This window comes from Equus przewalskii, chromosome 6 (genome assembly GCF_037783145.1).
Source record: "Equus przewalskii isolate Varuska chromosome 6, EquPr2, whole genome shotgun sequence".
In the NCBI taxonomy this organism is placed as follows: domain Eukaryota; kingdom Metazoa; phylum Chordata; class Mammalia; order Perissodactyla; family Equidae; genus Equus; species Equus przewalskii.
The window spans coordinates 55,118,367-55,140,614 of record NC_091836.1 but is presented as its reverse complement, the minus strand read 5'-3'; positions in this window follow the sequence as shown (position 1 = coordinate 55,140,614).

Sequence of the window (22,248 nt, the reverse complement as noted above, 5' to 3'; positions counted from 1 at the left end):
AGAGGACATAACACTTATAAACATATATGCACTTAAAATAGGAGCACCAAAGTACACGAAGCAACTATTGAGACCTGAAAGGAGAAATTAACAGCTACGTAATAATAGCAGGACCTCAACACCCCCACTTACATCACTGGATAGATCATTCAGACAGAAAGTCAACAAGGAAAAGTGGATACAAATGAAAAACTAGACCGGACGGACTTAATAGATATGTATAGAACACTCCATCCAAAATCAGCAGAATACACATTCTTCTCAAGTGCACATGCAACATTCTCAAAGATAGACCATATTTTGGGAAACAAGGCAAGCCTCAATAAATTTAAGAAGATTGAAATTATATGAAGTATCTTTTCTGACCACAATGCTATGAAACTAGAAATCAAGTACAAGAAAAAAGTTGGGAAAGTGAAAATATGTGGAGACTAAACAACAAGCCATTGAACAACCAATGGATCAATGATGAATTAAAGGAGAAATAAAAAAAGTCTGGAGACAAATGAAAATGAAAATACACCCTTTAACAACTCTTGTGGGATGCAGCAAAAGTGGTTATAAGAGAGAAATTTGTAGCAATAGAGACCCATCTTAATAGACAAGAAAAATCTCAAATAAGTAATCTTAAACTACACCTAAGAGAATTATAAAAAGAACAAACAAAGCCTAAAGACATCAGAAGGATGGAAATTTAAAAAATTATAGCAGAAATAAATGAAATAGGAACCAAAAAACCAGTAGAAAGGATCAATGAAACTAAGAGCTGGTTCTTTGAGAAGATAAACAAAACTGACAAACCCTTTGCAAGGCTCACTAAGAAATAAAAGAGAGAAGGCTCAAATAAATAAAATTAGGAATGAAAGAGGAGAAATCTAATGGATACCACAGAAATACAAAAGATTAAAGGGAATACCATGAAAAACTACATGCCAACAAATTAGACAATCTAGAAGAAATGGATAAATTCTGAGACTCATACAACCTTCTAAAACTAAATAAAAAAGAAATAATCTGAATAGACCAATCACAAGTAAAGAAACTGAAACAGTAACCAAATACCTCCAAAAAATAAAAGTCTAGGACCAGATGGTTTCTCAGAAGAATTCTACTAAACATTCAAAGAAGATTTAATACCTATACCTCTCAAACTATTCCAAAAACTTTCCTAACACATTCTGTGAGGCCAACATCACCCTGATCCCAAAGCCAGACAAGGACAACACAGAGAAAGAAAATTACAGGCCAATATCACTGATGAACATAGATGCAAAAATATTCAACAAAATATTGGCAAACGAATTATAGCAATACATTAAAAGGATCGTACACTAGGATCAAGTGGGATTTATACCAGGGACACAGGGATGATTCAACATTCACCAATCAATCAATGTAATATACCACGTTAACAAAATGAGGGATAGAAATCACATGATCATCTCAAAAGATGCAGAAAAGGGATTTGACAAGATCCAACATCCATTTATGATAAAAAAAAAAAACAATAAAATGGATATAGAAGGAAAGTACCTCAACATAATAATGGCCATATATGACTAACTCACAGCCAACATCATACTCAACTGGGAAAAACTGAAAGCCATCCTCTGAGAACAGAAACAAGACAAGGATGCCCACACTCACCACTCTTATTCAACAAAGTACTAGAGGTTTTGACTAGAGCAATTAGGTGAGAAGAAGAAATAAAAGGTCTCCAAATTGGAAGGGAGGAAGTGAAACTCTTGCTGTTTGCAGATGACATGATTCTATATATAGAAAACCCTAAAGAATCCATCAGAAAACTATTAGAAATAGTCAATAAGTACAGCAAAGTTGCAGGGTACAAAATCAACTTACAAAAATCAATTATATGTCTATACTCTACTAATGAACTAACAGAGAAAAAATTCAAGAATAGAATTGCAACAAAAAGAATAAAATATCTAGGAATAAATTTAACCAAAGAGGTGAAAGACCTATACAAAGAAAACTATAAGACATTACTGAAAGAAATCAATGATGACTTAAAGAAAAATGCCATGCTCATGGATTGGAAGAATAAACATAGTTAAAATGTCCACACTACCTAAAGCAATCTACAAATTCAATGCAATCCCAACCAGAATCCAAATGATATTCTCCACAGAAATACAACAAAGAATCATAAAATTTAAATAGGGCAACAAAAGACCTTGAATAGCTAAAGCAATCCTGAGAAAAAAGAACAAACATGGAGGCATCATAATCCTTCATTTCAAAATATACTACAAAGCTATAGTAATCAAAACAGCTAGGTACTAATATAAAACACAGACACACAGATCAATAGAACAGAACTGAAAGCCCAGAAATAAAACCACACATCTATGGACAGCTAATCTTCAACAAATGATCCAAAAACATTCAACGGAGAAAGGAAAATCTCTTCAATAAATGATGTTGGGGAAATTGGACAGCCATGTGCAAAAGGATGAAAGTATTATCTTTCACCACACACAAAAATTAACTCAAAATGGATTAAAGACTTGAAGGTAAGACATGGAAAGACATGCCTGGAAAATATAGGCAGTACACTCTTTGACGTCAAGCTTAGAAGCACCTTTTCGAATACCATGTCTCCTCAAGCAAGGGAAACAAAAGAAAAAATAAACAAATGGGACTTCATCAGACTTCAAGAGCTTCTGCAAGGCAAAGGAAACCAGGAACAAAACAAAAAGACAACCCACCAACTGAGAGAAAATATTTGCAAATCATATATCCAACAAGGAGTTAATCTCCAAAATATATAAAGAACTCATACAACTCAACAACAAAAAAGCAAGTAACTGATTCAAAACATGGGCAGAGAATATGAACAGACGTTTTTCCAAAGAAAGTATAATGATGGCCAATAGGGAGACAAAAAGATGTTGAACATCTCTAATCATTAGGAAAATGCAAATCAAAACTACAATGAGCTATCACCTTACATCTGTTAGAATGGCTGCTATTACTAAGACAAAAAAATAAATGTTTAAGAGGATGTGGAGAAAAGGGAACCCTCATACACTGCTGGTGAGAATGCAAACTGGTGCAGCCACTATGGAAAAAAGTATGGCGATTTCTCAAAAAATTAAAAATAGAAATACCATATAATCCAGCTACCCAACTACTGGGTATTTATCTAAGGAACTTGAAATCCACAATTCAAAGAGACTTACGCACCCCTATGTTCATTGTAGCGTTATTCACAATAGCCAAGATGTGGAAGTAACCCAAGTGCCCATCAACTAATGAATGGATAAAGAAGATGTGGTGTATATATACAATAGAATACTACTCAGCCATAAAAAGAAAAAATTGTTCCATTTGCAACAACATGGTTGGACCTCAAAGGTATTATGTTAAGCAAAATAAACCAGACAGAGAAAGACAAATGCCAGATGATTTCACTCATGCGGAAGATAAACAAACACATGGGCAAAGAGAAGAGATTAGTGGTTACCAGTGGGGAGGGGCTTGGGACATGGACATAAGGGGTAAAGGGGCACACATATATGGTGACTGATAAATAACAATGTACAACTGAAATCTCATAATGTTATGAACTATTATGACCTTAGCAAAATAGTCTTTTAAAAATACACACAAAAAAAGAACTGACTTCCTGGGGATCACATGATGGTAGAGGTGGAAACCCAAATTAGTCTTATGAGTCCAAATCCTATCTACTTTGCATAACTTTAAGAAGCCTCAAGAAGCATATATTAGTTTTGAGTCCTTGTATGAGCAAGGCACTGATCTTGTTGACGGGAACAGAAAAACATAAAATTGAATAATAAATAATGGCTCCTCTCAAGAACCTTAGAATTTAGTAGTAGTAGCAAGAGAAATAAGGGCGTGACTGAAAATATCCATGACACTAGGCACTGTGGAAATAATGATACATGAGCTCCTCAAACCAGGTGTCATGTGCATTCAGAAGACAATGCAGTGTTTGGCAAAGACTTCCTGGAAGATGGTGGATAAACTGAAGAATGTTCAGTAAATGCACAGACAAGTGGGATAGAAGAACAAATCAAATAAAGTAGCAGAAATCTCGGAAGAATGAAAACATTTCACCAGCTACTGTGGAGAGATGTAAAAAACATATAAGGTCTAACCCCTGTGCTCAAGCATCTTACAACTAAATTGGGTAGAAAAGAGCTACACATTCAAAATAATTGAAGAACAATCTAGGGCATCACATATACTAATTGAATGGTAAATTGTGTGGCACAGGCAATAGAATACTGATGGTGCTCGGAGAACAGGCTTTGCAGATCTTGTCAAGTTTGTCCACCAAGAGAAAAGGAATGAAACAAATATTACCAAAGGCAAGGAGAGGAGAGCATGAGAATAAGGTCTGAAAAACCTTGGGGATTATTTGTTTGATTATTTATCTCATCTAAGTATACTCATTAAACACAGGGCTCGATATACATTTAGAAATCTCAGAGACAGTCATAAAAGTGTAACTGAAGAAAAAATAGCTGGGAAACCATGGTGACTGCTGTACCTAGAAACAGGAGCCCACACATTTGAGCTGCGTGGGGAAGCCCTGAAAAGCCTTAGAGCTCTACCACTAGGTGTGTGGCCTTGAGTAACTCATTTAATCTCTGGTTCTCAGTTTTATCATCTATCAACTGGAGCTAATATTACCTCCCCCATTCAATCTCAAGTTTGCAGTGATAATCTCAAAAGGCTTATTGATTTCGTCTACCAAATGTCAAAGAAACTTGAAGCACTGCCTACATCGCAAATGCAATGCCGAACGCTGGCTGAAAATGTAGAGATGAAGAAATACTGCAACCTGTGCACACAGTCTAGCCAGGTGTTCCCAAACATCCAGCCATGGATTCAACCAATGTTTTTTGAGCATCTACTAGATTCTAGACATCATGCTTCTCACTAAGAATCCTAAGTCAAAAGAGAGAAAGTTCGAATAAAACATAGTTGTAAATCTTCATGACTTTGGATTGACAATGCTTTCTTTGACATAACACCTAAAGTACAAGCATAAGATACGACATATAAAGTACAAGATAAATAGGTAAAGTGGACTTCATCAAAGTTAAAATCTTTTGTTTTTCAAAAAACTCTATCATTAAAATGAAAGGACAACCCAAAAAAGGGAATAAAATATTTGCAAATCATATATCTGATAAGGCTGAATATTTAAATATATAATGAGCTCAATAATTACAACTCAATAATAAAACAACAAATAACTCAATTAAAAATGAGCAAAGGATTTGAATAGACATTTGTCCATAAAACATATACAAATGGCCAATAGCATATGAGAAGATTCCCAGCATTACTAGTCATCATGGAAATGTAAGTCAAAACCTCAGTGAGATATCACTTCATACCCACTTGGATGCCTATAATGAAAAAGACAGACATTAAAACTTGTTGACAAGGATGTGGAGAAATTGGAACCCTCATACTTTGATGGTGGGAATGTAAAATGATATAGCCATTTTGGAAGACAGTTTGCCAGTTCCTCAAAAAGTTAAGCAGAGAGTTATCACACAACCCAGCAATTCCCTTCCTGGGTATACACCCAATAAACCTGAAAGCATCTATTCACAGAAAAACATGTACTTGAATGTTCTTAGCAGCGTTATTCATAATAGCCCAAAAGTGGGGGAAAAAACCAATGTCCACCAACTGACAAATAGATAAACAAAATGTAGAATATTATTCAGCCATTAAAAAGAAATACTGTTAAATGTTACAATATGGATGATTCTTGAAAATATTATGCCAAGTGAAAGAATTCTCTCACAACAGGCCACATAATGTATTCCATTTATATGAAATATCCAGAAGAATCAAATCTATAGATACAGAATATAGATCAGCTGTTGCCAGGAGCTGGAAGGAGGCAGGAATGTGAAGTGACTACCCATGGACATGGGTTTCTTTTCGGGGTGGTGAAAATATTATGGAACTATATAGTAGTTGCAAAACCTTATGAGTATATTAAAAGCCACAGAAGTGTACACTTAAAAGGATGACTTTTATGGTGTGTGAATTATATCTCAATTTTTTTAAAAAAGAGAGTTCTTTCTAATCAAGGAGTTTACAAAATGATGGGAAGGAAAAAGAAAGAAATCACTACTTATAGTGCAAAAGAAACACACTTATTCCTCAATATAACACACATCAGTGAGTTGTGTCATACATACAGAGACATATGAAACAATAGCTAATATGCATTGAGCACTCGCTATGCCAGATATTCTTGTAAGCATTTCACATGTTAGCAACTCATTTAATCCTCATTGACAAATCTTTGAGATAGATACTATTATATCTCCATTTATCAGAGGGAGAAACTAAGGCACAGAGTGGTAAATACACTTGCCCAAGGTTATGCTACACATAAATAATAGAGCTAGGATTTTAACCCAAGAAGTCAGGCTAATAGCATCCATATCCTTAACTGTGAGGTAATACTACTTCTTTCTCTCTCTCTCTCTCTCTCTCTTTTTTTTTTTTTTTGCTGAGGAAGATTCTCCCTAAGCTAACATCGGTTGCCAATCTTCCTTTTTTTTTTTGCTTGAGGAAAATTAGCCCTTTGCTAACATCAGTGCCAGTCTTACTCTATTTTGTATGTGGGTTGCTGCCACAGCATGGCTGACTAGTGGTGCAGGTCTGCACCTGGGATCTGAACCCACAAACAAGGCTACCAAAGCAGAGTGCGCCAAACTTAATCACTACACCACAGGACCAGCTTCCAACAATACCATTTCCTTAGAAAATACAAGGCACAATGTGCATATGAAAGGTATTATTAACACGTGTCAGTTCATGGACTCATTGAATCTTGAAGTTAACATTTCTCTAGTGCCTCCTCCTAGCCTGTGCCTGAAGTCCCTGCACAGCACCCTGCCCAGTGATCTTTGACCCCAGGCTGTAGTATATACGCCCTAAAAGGAGGAACTCAGGAGTGACCCAAACAAGTTAGTCCATCTTTGAATGGCACTGATTATTCTGAAAGTTCTCCTTTACATTAAAATTGTATGGTTCCTAAAGGAAGAAGTTCTTCATCGCTCAGGTTGCCTAGAAGCAGAGCTAGAGATAGGGATATAGGTGAGGATGATTTATTGACAGAGTGCTCTTAAGGATGAACCGGAAAGGGAGGGAAGAGAATGGGATAGAAAAATGATAAGATCCAGGCAGGGAAGGGGTCCAGTCAGATGCATTCTTCATCCTATACAAAGGGGCAAGACTCTCTAGATCATAAACCACAGCACAGAGTTGCCCGCGTTGATGTATCAATCTGTTATGAGCCACAGGGGTGGGGATGGATGAGCAAACCTGGGCAAGGCATCCAGGAGGAGGGAACAGGGCAGATGGGAGCCATCAGCAGCTAGCACAGAAGCTAGAGGTAGGGTGCACAGGCCTGGTACAGGGGATCTTTGTGGGAACCACAGCATCTCCTGTACTCCCACAATGCCTAGCAAGTGTCTGAACACAGCGGTTGGGGGCAGGGGGCACAGAGTAGAGCCAGTTTTAAAACATAAATTTACTCTTAAGCCACTGCTATCTGCCACCTACCAGCTAGCTGTGTGACCTAAGTCAAGTCACTTTCACCTTTAAATTTGGTTCTTTACCTGTAAAATGGGCAGAATAATACCAGCTTCATTAGGACACAACGAGAATCAAGGGAAATAGACAAAACACACTTAGCACTATGCTTAGCACATAATTAACACTCAAGAAGCTATTACCAGAGCAAGTGTATATTAAATATTTGTTGATATAAAATTTTACCCATTTCCTTCCAAAGTGAAGTGAAAGAAGTTGAATTACTTGTTTAACCCACCACAGATTTCAAACCTTACAATTTCCAGCTGCTGTAATATAACGTCTTAGCATTTTCTCACTGTAGTTTGAATTCACACAGCAAAAATTTGAATTTCGTCCTACAGGCCTCTTGCTACTCACTGAAGCCATCACCTCCAGAGGAAGTCTTTCTGTTGGGATTGCCTTTTCGTTCTATCTGAGTTAAGTTTCATTCTGGACTATCCTGAATCCTGCAGTGTCTGACTTTATCCTTTGTGGTGGTGAATACCAAAGTCTGACTATGAATCCACGTCCTCCTGTAATGATTTCAAACGTACTCCAGGCTCCAGGGTTATCCGTGTTAAAGGTATTTTTATACGAATGTGGTATTTTGCCAGGAGAAGGCCTGTGGTCCAGCTGCTGAAACACATGACAGCAAGTATCTGACAGAAACCCAGTGATGGATCTGTCAACTGCCAGATTGGCAGCTCCGTCAATGACAGTGGAACTGGACAGATTGGAGCTTGACTCTGGGCAGTAAGAAAAACTGGTGCTATATCACGATCAGCACAGAATGCTCTGGAGAACGTCGTCTCATTCACTAGGTGCAGAAAGGCCCATCCCGATGAGGAAGTAGCTGCCCTCTGCACAGCATTAGAGGCAACGTACCATCCACAGAAGCTGCCCTCAGTAACTCTACAGAGATGAGGTCTAGCAGAAAAATCTTTCTGCCAACACATGTCCTGGCACGAGAAGGCACTTTAGGTAGTGAATTGACTTTCCATTTTACTATCTCCCCAACCCCAGCATCTCTCTGCTGCATGAACGGGCCACGGCATACATTCTTCACCTGTGTTCTTGCTATAGAGGCCAGTCATATCCTTTTCTTCATGCATCCATTCGTTAATTTATTCACTCGATGAATATGCATTGAATGCTTAGCAGGCACTAGGGGGAGCAGGTTGAAGATGGATATAGGATAAAGGAGACTAAAGGTAGGTAACTGAATTTAGCCCCTGCACACTACAAAGTCTGCCCCACCCCTGTGATAGATGACAATTTAAAAGAGAAATTCTAGAGAAAAAGCTCCTTACTTCAAATACTAAATCAGCAATGGTGGAAATGTAGACACTGTTGCATGAAGAGACAATTAGGGGCTTTCCTGGCCCTTCTCAAATCACACCGTGTAAGCAGCCAGCTATCCAGCCTACAAAAGCTTGGGCCTGTCTCTGCTTACACAGCATAGAAAGCAGCTTGAAATTCCAGTACCTCCAATCAGCTCTGGGTAGTGTCCATCTTCATCCAAGTCACCCCATGGTGTCAGTGTCCCGTGACTCCCTTTTCCACTCTGTGAAATGGGGATGCTGTCACACGAGGGGCTGCAGGCTCCTGGCAGCAGGAAACACTACTATTTGCATATCTAATAGATTCGTTTCAAACTGTTAGTTTTTCTTGTAAGTTTGAAATACCCAGCCAATAATAATGAGATGGGATGTGACAACTAAAACTCTCCAATTTAGCAAGATTCATTTTGTGAAATCATCACAGAGCATCTGAATCACTGCCTAGCAGAGTAGAACAACATCTGGCTAACAAGCGGTGATGTATTATAGTGTTTTTAGCACCATATGGCAATATGTCTTCAAAGTCACCTGCAGGTTGAAATGAAAACCCATTTTATAACTACCTCTGGAAAATGAGGGGGCAAGAAATCAAGAGGTGCATTGGAATAATGCTATATGGTCACCAAAAGCATGTGCTGCTAAATATTAAAGTAGATATTGAAATAGCAACATATTATTAAGAAGCTAAAGTAACAAATAGTCTGAAGTTTTTGTCATAAAGTGTAACAAACTGAAGACTCCTCTACTGAACTAGTATTATCCAAGCCCAGTTAAAAGTGATTAATAGTAATTGCGGTCAGCCTTAATTAGGATTCTTGACCTTTGATAGAAGAAATGAAATCGAGAAGCCACTATCAAGTAAGACCTTAAATGTTAGGTGAGTTTATTTTTTTCTTATTTTTGTTAGAGAAATAGATGTACCAACTCTAACATTTTCTTTCCTTCTGATAATGAACTATCTTGCCCACCCTCTGTGGGGAGAGCATGGCCTGAAGTATTAGAGGAATCTCTCTGCTCCAGCTTCTCCCCAACTCCTTCACCTGCATGCTACTGTCTTCCCAAGCCTAGTTCTCTTCCTCCTCATCTCAATGCAACCAGTGTTACCCGACATCACATCAGCTGCGGGAGGAGGGGGAGAGGTGCAGGGGGGAAAGATGCACAAAAAAATAACCAAGCAGTAGTTCACTGCCTCCTCACCCAGCTTCCTCAAATTCCTTCCTAAAGTTCCCAAAGTCCTCGGAGAGGTGACCTACATGTCAACTCTCAAGTTCTCCCCTCAGTAACACACTGCCTTCCACCACTTTCCTCCCCTTCTTTTCTAGATCTCTGAAATGACACTGCTGTAGGGGTCACCTATGCTCCTATGCCCATGGATCTATGTCTGTGACAAAGATGCCACAGTGTCATGTCCTTTCCTTGTTCCATTTGTGATGTGTGTGATCAGTGACTCTGACCATTGGGTGCCATGTTCAACAGGCTCTGATTGCCTTTATCCTCTAGTGTCCCATCAGTCTGTCCCGTAGGCTACAATGTTGTGCTCCTCTGTGCTCCCCACACCTTGTGAATTCATTCTTCCAATTTTTAGCCATTGTACTATTGCCTCATCTCTCCCTGGGTCTCAGGCATGACTCTATGGTGTTATATTACCAGAAAACACAATTGACAAACACTTCTGCACCCTGACCCTGGCCCACTGCCCTTAACCCAAGCATAAAAATAACAATAATAATAAAAGTAATAATGATAGCCATAATTTATTGAACTTGTAATATTTACCAGGCATTCTATTAAGCACTCTACATACATTACGTCAATTGTTATCTTAATCACTTAGAGAAATTGTGTATCTTATTAGGGCTAAGAAGCCAAAATTCAATTCCAGGTCTGACATCAGAGTTTGTACTGTCATCTACTACACATACTGCCTTTCGTTCCTCAACTCTTTTCTTCCTTTAGAATGTTCTTCTCCAGATAAATCATTAGGCACTCATGGAAATATATTTCGGGAATCAAAATCTGGCAAGAGATGCATGACTGAATTCTGGGGGAGCAACACAGCTTAGTGTCTCAAGCTAAGACCCTTACTACAATGAGAACAACAATCTTTATTTGTGCATTTCTTCATACTTTACAAAGTCTAACCTCATTTGCTTCACACCAACTCAGTCCCCTGGGAAAGACAAAATAATTATCCAGGACATACTGAGGGATGAATATCATGCCAAAATGTTGAAGTAGAACCTGAGCCCAGGTCTTCCGAGTCCTAGCACTTTACTCTTTTCAAGTTTTACATTGTCTGCCTGATGCCAGTCAACAGGCAAGTTCATCCAAATCAGCTCCCAAATCTAGGTTCTCAGGCTTTATTCCCACCAGTTCCCTACATGTTTCCTCTGCTACAGCCAGAGTAGATCCTTCCATTTCCTTCTCTCCATACCTTCCCACCTCTGAGCCTATGCTCCTGCTTATTCCTCCTTCCTAGAATGCTCCCTGCTCCACTCCAGATCCCACTTGCCGTGAATGAAGTCTCGCCTTGACCCTATGCTGTGTGAAGTGTCCAAGTCTATTGTTTACAATGCTGTGTATACACCTCAGATGATAATTCTAATTTTCTGGTTATTGTGGTTATTTGAATACTTGTCTTATATCCACTGTTTTAGATCGCAAATTCCCTTAAGGGAAGGACTTGGCCTTACATCCTGTACCCTTTGCAGTACCTAAGAGAGGGCTCCATGCCCAGATTGGGCACTTAATAGCCATTTGTTGAATTAATATAACTTTAATTTGTGCTCCTTTGTTAACAGATTGTATTTATGATCGACTGTTATACATTCCATTTCCACTTGGGAGTCTCCATATTTTCCCCAGAAAAAAGGGCACTTTGAAGTCATTGTGAGCTTTTAATTTAATCTTCCCTTAATGGAGTTTGCCTCCCAGTTGGTTCAATATATTCTCTAGAAGTCTATTTTCTTATGGATTTATAGCCTTGAAAAACTTTTTTTTTACCTCAAAAATCTCCTGTATTATTTATTTGGGCTGATTCATATCTAGTGCATTCATATTGTTTTCTTATCAAAAAAAGAATATCCTATTACATTTCAGCCAAACTATCTTAGTTTTCTTTGAGCTCCAAGTGATTTATGGTGTATAATGTATATTTGGGAAAATTAAAAGTTTTTATAGATCAAACAAATCTATCGGGCTGGGCAAAAGAATCTATTTTATAAGTCTTGCATGTCAGAATTTTTTCCGCCTTGTTTCAGCTTTCTGTGTTGTGTCCAGTAGAAGCAGACGGTGGCTCACAGCGAGGGCTACTGAGTGAACTGAAAGGCAGGCTCCACTCCTGCACCAATATTTCACCAACAGATCTGTTGCTCATTCCGTTGAGAGCTCTTCATTTGCCAGTACGTAGAAAGAGGATAGAGAAAGATTGCAAGGAAAAATGTACAATCTTTCAAAACCCTATTGCCAGAGTTTTTGTTTTTCTTTGTAATGCGTTTTGCTTTTTATTTACAAGTTAGTTCATGCACATGATAAGTTACTTACAACAAAGATATGCAAAGAAAAGCACCTAGCTTCCAGTCCCACACTTCAGAGACAACCATAGTTAGTGTTCTTGGTACATTCTAGACTAGGGGTTTTAGAGAAAACGCAAAGAAATTACAATCAGACTCAATGACAGTCAATCAATCATTATGCACTGAGCACCTATTAGGCTCCAGGCACTGTGCTGGGTGCTGCTGATGGGCCCTCCCAGCTTCTAGGTGTAGAGCATGGGCAGAACTCTAAGCAGGGCCTCAGCACATCCTGTAGTCAGTGCATAATTGTAGAAGTGCCAAGTGCCAGCTGCTAAAGGAAATCACAGACTTCCAGAGGTGGTAAAAATCTTTATGAAGACTCTAGGAGGGAGAAATTGTGAGGCAGAAAGAAAGGATATGGTGATGTCTGAGAATAACCTCTGCATTGCCAGGAGGTGTGAGAGAATGGATGGTAAATTCGACACCCAAAAGTGGTCAGTTTGGTTAAAACTTATGTTTGAAGGAAGATGGGAAAAAAAAGCCTAGAAAGGAAAAAGTAACCCGTGGCCATGGACTACCTTCCCACTGTCTCTGCTATCAAATCATAGAAAGAATACTGCAAATGAAATAATAAGAAAACCCACATTGAAATACTGCCTAATTACCTGGACACCTCTGTTGCCTCATGAGTAAAGGAAGAGAAATCAAAGCCACCTGACAGGGTGATTGAAAGAATTAAAGTCAATTATACAATCCATGTGAGGGGGCTTAGCATCCTGCCAGGCAAACACAAATAGTAAAACCCAACAAATGTTAAAAGCAAAAATTTTTAAAACGTAATTATTCTAGGCCATTGTAATTTCTTCTGGTACATCTTCACCTGGCATGGTTCTGAAGTGCCAGGGCACTGATAAAGAGGGAGGATGGCGGTCCCCAACACCTATCAAGGGAAATCTCAACGACCACATTCTCCCACCACCCGCCTTGCTCTGCCTTGAAGACTGGGCCACTTTGAAGAATTTCCGAAGCGTATTGTAAGACAAGCTATTGTCTGCCTCCCAAGACCTGATATTACTTAAGATATTACTAACTGAACAGATGAATACACTGTTACACTTGGAGGGGTGAAATAAAAGTCTCTCACTTGGGAAGCTAATTAAGATCTTAGTCATGTATATGAATCTCCTGCTTTCTGGGCTAAAGTTGTAAAACTGGCAAAGGAGTTACTTTGTAAAAGATGGCTTGCATTCTTGCTTGCTTGCTTGCTGTTGTAGCCACGGATAAACAGAAGGTCTAGCAGAAAGGTGACTTTAAAATGGATTACCCTCAGAGTGACAGAGCACTCAGATGCTTTCAGTGGTGGTGCTTGGTTTGGCACTTTACTGAAAATTTCTGTACAGAAGACTAAAGAATCACGTAGTTGTGTATTTTTACCCCTTCTTTACTATTCAGTTTGCACTTCAGTACTTGCAAAATGAGTGTGAAAAATCAAAATTAAGTAACAATTAGAGGGTAAGAGATGCAATTGTGTGATTTCTGACATTCAACACAGAGTTTCAATAGCAAGGGCAAATTAATGGTGACAGTTCAGGCATCTGACCCACTTTGGGTCTATGGCTGGAGCACTTGAAATGCCAGGAGCTGTTGTTTGAAAGGGTTGAAGGGATGAGATTTGACATTGGAACATATGAGTCTACTGTCAAGTCCATAGGCTTCCACTGGTAGAACTCTATATAGTTCCTTTAAAGAATTTGGTAGGCATCGTCTAGGCATACCAAGGAAAATGCAGACACTGTCTAATGCAGAGCTTGATCTCTAGCACATTAAAAGTCACTTAATAATCAATCTTGGCCATGCTACAGACGATGATCCGTTCATTTACTCATTCAACTCATAAGCATCTCTTGAGCACCAACTAAAAGATCAGGCAAAATACTAGACCCTGGAGATTCAAAGATATGTAAGACATGGTTCCTGACTTCAGGGAACTCAGAGTGCAATGTACCAAGTACTACAGAAAATAATAAACATTACAGAAAATAATTTTGTTGTATAGACCAGGGGAGGGTTAAAATTTGATCTGCTTTAGGGGTCAAATAGTCTAGATACACTGCTGGTAGAAATATAAAAGCGAACAAATAATTACAAATGCAATTTCTAGGATGAATGTGTGGTTACTATAATTTTGATTCCTTTACTTAGGAAGTGAGGCCACATCCCGCCTAAGTTGACCAACAAGAAGAAACAGCTGATTGGTGTGAATTAAGTACTTAGTGACTGTTGCAGTTTCAACAACAGAGTCAAGCTAAATTAGTCAAGGAAAAACTGTATTTATTCTTTAGGAGACAGCATTTGGTGTTTAGGATCTGCTATTCAGCTATACAGAATTGCTTCAACTGCAACTCTTTTGATCTCAGTAACCCAACGTTGAGTTCTCTATACATATGGCCATTGCTGAGCAAAGAGGATGCTGATTTTCAAAAACTAAGATGAAAGGAGATGAAGAGCACCTGTGCTGGATGAACATAGAGTTATTTCTTTTTAAAAAGCCAGTATGACTGTAATGAATGTCATCGCTTGTTACCCAGGCCACTAACCTTTGGTGTTCCTTTGCAATCAGAAAAATGTCTCTGACCCCCAGACAAAAATTCACAGTCTGGTGAAACCCTAAATTATACTCTGCAAAGCAGGCAGCACATCCCCCCTTAGATTAACAAGAAAAAAAATCAATTATTTTTTATGATTTATTTTTGCTTTATTTTCTTGGCATAGCTTGGATTCCAAAAATTCCTTTGAAGTTCTTTAAGAGTCTCTTAGAGCTCTCTTTTCCACTTTAAATCAGAATACATCTTTTCCCAAGATGGAAGGAAATTTCTGCTTCAAAATAAGGTTTGAAGATTCAAATCTGGCCCTCCTTCTAAAAGGTAGACCTGGCTACAGGAATGTATGCTTGATATACCCTAACCACACATAACTCAAAGAGTAATCCAGAGATTTGAAGTTGTAGAAAATGACTTTATTAACCTTTTGTTGCATCACTTTTGCACTTAATCTCCCAAGAGGATGCTTAGAGTTTACTAAGAGCTCATTTCATGTGAATGTATAGTCAGTGACCACAGACAAAATATCCTTTGCATGCAGAACTGCAATGTAATTGAAAAAGTGAAATATACAGATGTGATATGTGAAAGAATTAAAGACATTAATGGTATATAGCCTTTTAACAGGAAGGCATCTTAGATATTGAACAGAGCCCTCGTTTTAAAAATAAGAAAACTTAAACCACGGGGGAAAAAGAATCAGTACTTTGCCCAGGGCCACACATTTAATTCATAGCAGAGCTAAAGCTAGAGCTGGGGCTTCTGAGTCCCTTCCCAGGACACTTTACCCTGCATTGCATCATATACTTAGAGAATAGAAATGGTTTGGGATGATATATTTCAAAGCAACCTACAAATTAACTTGCAATGGTAAAAACCGCACACTAGCAATAAGGAAATTCAAAGAGAAGATCATTAAATGATGTAGATAATGAAGCAAGGTTATATAAGAGATTGTCTTTGTGATTAACCTTAAGAGAACTATAAGGTGTGTACTAGTGAAAGAGAGGGAGAAGAGTATTCTAGATAAGAACAATTCAATTTCATTCAGCAAACATTTTATTGAGTGCTTCTTATATGCCAAGTAATATTCTGGGAGCTGGAAATACACAGTCAATTAAGACAAGATCCTTACCCTCAAATAATCTAGCAAGTAAACACAGAGTGGATCAAAATTCTGTTGAGAGAAGGTGGGACGGAAGACTATTCAGGCTATTCTGGAACCGCAAAACAGGAATGGATGAACCAGATAGGCAATCAGAGAAGACTTCCTAGAAGAAGTAACGTTTGAACTAGGTTTTGAAGGACAAGTGGTCTTTAGCTGGACAAAGCTGGTAAGAAGCGAATTCCTAGCAGAGGGAACACAAAGTATGAAGTCACAAAGGCATGAAAGAGCCACACATCACTGAAGAACTCCAAGAGCCTCTGTGTTTGCAGCCAAGTGTCTGCATGGGGAGAGGGCAGGAAGTGAGGTTGGAGAGGGACTGCAAATGTGGCGATCCTTAAGGATGGCAGAGCTGAACTCCAGGAGCAAGTGGTTATTTGTTTGCAAATCTTTACCTATAAATTTTTCTATTTCCTCAGATTCTTAGATGAGTTTAAGACGTAAAAAGAGTTAACACCCAGTGGGGAGTTGGATAGGTGGGGGCCAGTCATGATGAGCCTTGTGTGCTTCTGGGCTGTGTTTGAACTCAATTCTGAAAAGATTGAGATTTACTGAAGCGTTCAGAGCAGGGAAATGGCATGATCGGATTTGTGTTTTAGAAACATCAGTTTGGCAGAATGGTGGAGGATATATTGGCAGGAAAACAGAATGGAAAGAGGGAATCTAATCGGTAAACTGTAACAATAATCCAAATTACCAGAATCTTGGACCCAAAGTAAAGCAGCAGCAATGATACAGAGATTCAGGAGATAGATGCTACAGGACTTGATGGCTAAGGGAACATGGAATATGAGGAAAAGGATGAAGGGGAGGCGGAAGAATACATGTTGTCTAACTTTCAATGGGAAGATAGTGTTGTCATTGATTGTGAAGTGAGAAGAACTTAGCAGCAGATGGATGGTAGCTGATGCCACAGGAGTGGAAGGGATCTTCCAAAGACTATTTTGAATGAGAAGAGATCTGAACGGGGTGCCCTCAGAAAACTAGCCTTAAAAGACAAGGTTGGGGCTCTGAGGGGAGCCGAAAAAAAGAATTGGGTGGAAAACCAGAAACAAAATACAGAAAACATAAAGGTAGGAATGAGCAAAATGTGATGTGAAAAGGAATATTGTGAGAATAGCTTCGTTGGAGCAGAGTCCAGGTCAGGGATTTATGATGGTACCTCACAAAGTAGAGTCCAGTTGAGAAAAAAACTCAGAAGTCTGGATGAGGAGTGTGTGTTTGACATAGAAAGCATCATGTGCTAGCGAGTCAGTCAATTTCATTAGCAGCAGTGATAATAATGTCTTTCTCTTGTGCTTTATACTATTTTCAAAGTACTTTCACATTCATTAATGTTCTCATTCGGTACTCATCATCTCTTTGAGGGAGATAGGCCAGGACTAATTATCCCTAATTTACAGATAAGGAAACCAACTCCCAGAAAAGTCTGAGTGATTACTCTTCCCTTACATAGCAATTAAAGGCAGAGCTAGGACTGGAATCTTGATTTCTTGTTCCTCCATCAAGGACTATTTCTAATTTGCAATCCTGCCCAACTTCAGACCTTCTGAAGCTCAGCAGAATACATGTGACTGTCTTGGGCCCCAAGGAGAGGCACCTCCCTCTGCCTTTCTCCTGACTCTTCTATGGTGGCCAGAATTATGTGAAGCCATAATCTCCACTTGGTGTCTTGAGAGAAATCTAACAGAACCTCCACCATAACTCTGTGCTCTCCTTCAGCTGCTCTGGATGCGCTCCAGAAGGGGTGAGTTAGCAGCCACTGCTGCTGAGTTTCACATCCTGCCTTATAAATGGCAAACAGCCACTAGACTAGACGTGTGGGGAGCAGGTCTGTTTCAGAGATCACTTCAAGCTGACTCACAATTCTGCCTAGTCCAATTAACAAGGTGAAAACAAAGCTCAGTTCTTTGACACAATCCTGCATGGGCCGGTTATCACAGCTCTGCCCCGTGGCCACACTGTCAAGACAATCCCTGTTTGCTTAAATGCACACCTTTGGTAAGAAAGGTTGATTAGTGAGGGGCTGAGGGAACGTCAGCACACTCATGGAAATCCATTCCTGCTGCTAGAAAAGAAAAGTACATAACTTTTCAAAGTGTCAGAACTTTTTGGAAGTCATCCAGAGCTCACTACAGTCAAATGATTGAATCTACAGCTAAAATCACTGGACTGTGCCTTCTCAACGTTGAAACCGCAATGAAGTAACCCAAAATCTGGATGAGAGCACTCCACGTTCCAGTTCCTGCTGCATGTGATTCAGGGGCTAATAAATCTGGAAAACCAAATGGATTCTATTCTTGAATCTCCAATTAAACCTTTTAATGACTTAAAACTACATGCAGTAAGTCCAAGTCAATTTTAAAAAGTGACCAATAAAATATGACCAAAGCTTTACCTGCAAAGTCAATGAAAAATATACAAAAATAATAGCCGGAAATGATGCAATCTTAATCTATGTCCTGACTAACCAGAATTGGCCAGATAAGGAAAAGGTAGGATCTGGTGAGTAACTCCACTGGACAGGATGAGTGTAGGTCTGTTCTGAGACCCAGGAACAAGCAGAAAAATGAAATTCAGAGCAAGAGGTGAGGCCTACATGCAAAAGTGTATGGCAGAGCCTCTCGCAGGAGACTCGTGCAGGTGACCTAGGAGCCATTAGAACAGGGTAGCTGACTTCTTCATCTTTCTCAAAAGTCAAGGGGGTCCACTACTTATAGCCTTGGTCCAACTGGATTCCTGAGCCAAAATTAACGAGAAAAACAGTATTTTAGCAGCATCACCTTCCAGCCAAGGGGTCAGAAATTAATCTTGCTGTCATAGACTCACTGTGCTAAATCAGTTTGCCAGAGGGTAAAACTGAGTACAAAATTGCTGGCTAATTCACAGCATTCACCAATTACTGCTGGATTGGCCCAATCTATATAACTAGGTTTTCAAATTCAATTTCCTGTTTCCGATTCCAGCTTCTGTAGAGTAGGTGTCTACAAACTATGACCCCTGGGTCGAATCCAGTCCTCAACCTACTTTTGTAAATAAGATTTTATAGGAGCCCAGTCATAGCCATTTGCTTAGGTGTTGTCTATGAGTGCTTTTGAACTATGGTGAGAGTTAAGTAATTGCAACAAAGACTGCATGACTTGTAAAATCTAAAATATTTACTATCCGGCCCTTTGAAGAATGTCAGCCTCTGCTGTAGTGACTAAAACTCTGTTCCAAATCCCAAAATCAGAGAAAAGCCCTAACACACTAGGAATTGCTCTTCTATGGAAGCCCCAGCAGCTGGCTCCATTTCCTATCCCTCCAGCCTCCCTCTAGGTGACAGCACTAAATGGATAGATTGCCGAAGTCAGGTCCTAGATTTCAACCCTTTTAGAGAGCAGTTCTAGCTCAAATCAAGCTGGAATACATCACAAGGCACAAACTGAGGCCTTCTATATTCACAGTCCACCCAAGAAAATTCCCCTGCGCTCCAGGAGGCTAACTGGTAAGGACCACATCAGTGAACTCCCAGCCCTTTGTCTTTTAGGTAACTTCAGTCCGTGAAAAGCACTTAGGAGATCAAAGCAAGGGACAAAGATGAGAAGAGAATATTGACCTTCCTGCTCTTACAAGTAGCCCTGGCAGTCAGCTCTGTCCCATAGCTAAAAGTCCCAAATTCTGTTAAACAGTTCTCTCCACAGAGATCTCTGTCTCCGGTTTCTGTTCATTGTTCCCTCTCCTCATCCCTTCAAGTCTAGAGATGGTAAGAGCCTCCACTCTTGCTAGCTCTGTGAACTGCTTTATCCCTTCTCATTTCACACTCTGCCCTTATCTTTGTTAATAGTCCCTTTATCAAAGTCTCCTCAAATTACCCAATTTTAGAGGGCCATTTATTTCCTGTTAGAATCCTAACTGGTAGAGTAATTGGATCAGGATCCGATGAAAAAGACGCAAAATACAGTATTTTGGGATTGAGTTGCTTACACAATTGAGAAGCACATAGGCAACCTCCAGCTGAAGGCAACTGGAACATGAGTAATCCATGACATTAATGGCAATGAAATTACCTAAATAAATTATTTCCAGGGGTCGCCTGGGACAAAAAGCGGGTAGAGAGCAAGGCTTTGGGAAGTTAAGTGGCTGATAGCACTTAGTTGCTGTGGGGATCATAGAGATTATAAAGTCACCTGTCTTTCTCTTATGGCCCTAGAAAGCCAAAAGAATAAATAGAGAAAATAAGAAATTGAGAGCTATAAATTGAGAACACAGTGAGGAAAATCTTAAAGCCTTATGGCGGCATAGAAGGATTCCCTCATCTCTTATATGTGGTCACAAAAAGCCATTACTGGTAACCCAGGGCCTAATTGTGAGGAGTGCAAACTAGCATTTCATTTTAGAGCTGAGCTTCACCAAATCTCTTATAAACTCGTTGGGAAAAGGTTAAAGACCCTGAGACTGAGAATTTTGAACTCCTAAATCTGCTTGAATCACTTTTATTGGCAAAAGAGACCCTCGACCACCACCATGAAGGAACCAGATTTTCTCGTATAAACGCTGTTTGGTGACTAAAGCTGGGACAGCACCTCTCCAACGATGTCAGTTTTTCTGAGGGGCCCAACACAGCAAACATTATTACCTCTATGTCCATATTTGAGAGTTAAATTCCAACAGAGTCCAGACTGAGAAATACGTGAGCTTCTCTGGGATAAGATAGCCTATGCAAAGAAAGATTTATAGAACCATGCCATTCCGGAATGTCTCACCATAAATCTGGAGCTTATATCATGAGTGTGGATTCTAAGTGCATTAAATGGCCGACAAATTAAAGTTATGGTTAGCCCAAATTCAATGTTGACTCAAACATATGGAATTGGCATTAATTAACTGCTATGTGGTCTACAGTTAATGAGTTAATGAGATCAAAATGCCAGAACTTTCCTTTTACATTGTAGAGGAAGATGACTGTTTAATCATTTTTTTTTTTATTTTATATGTATTTTGATGCTTTGACATCTTGGGGCCTTGCAGGCCCAGGGAGGGACTGCCCCTCCCAAGGTTGGTTGACTCTTAGAGGAAACAAACTTGCCTGCAAGCATAGCGTTGATATGCAAACCAACCAATATAGAGCTCAATCCCCAAACAACCTCCTTTATCAAACTCTCAAATTCCAAGCCAATATTCCCCCGTCCTAAATTACCCCAGAGCTACATACCTGAAAACAAGGACCCATTCCATTAGCCCAGAGCCTACTGAAATTATTGGAATTACTATCCAATCCTAAACTTAATCAATGTACTGCCCTACCCTGCCCATTTCTTTCTTCAAAAAACCCAATAAAGTCTCTGGACCGTGCTTCCCTTTCATTCCTTCTGCTTCCTGAGTGACCCAGTTGCTTTTTTGTGCAGCCCTGGAAGGCATGGCATGCCTCCTCCTCCTTTTGGGAATTGTGAGTAATAAACTCTTCTTTCAAGGCAGTTGTCTCTGTGTCTGTCATCTTATCATACCTGATGAAAACAAAATCATTTTAGAACAAAGACCAAAGTCTTAAGGGAAAGGGAGCAATGGATTGAATCAATTTTGTGCTCATCCCCCCCAAAACTGTATCTCATTGGAGGACCCAGAAGATACTTCTTTCCTTTTATGAAAAATATTATTGGTGGGAGGGGAAGGGAAGTGCCAGTTTTCTTGAAGGGCTCTATGAAGCTGTCCGCTGTAGATTGGAGAGGAGGGTAGAGACTGCTACACTGGATGGTCCCCTACTTCAAAAGGAATAATGGGATAGTACACTGGTAGATCAGAGTGTCACAACTCTCAGTGTAAAGGTGGGTGCAATTACCACAATAAGACCTGGCGGAGGGGCAATCAGAGTGTTTTGACCCATAGGGATCTGTGGCAATGATTCATTGATAACAGTTTTCCTAGAAATAAAAGAGATAAGCAGCCCACTAAGATGCAACTTGACACATAAAGGTCTGGTGGACAGAAACCTAATTTAAGTATCACTAGTGAGGATTCATTACCTATATAACACAATTTCCAGA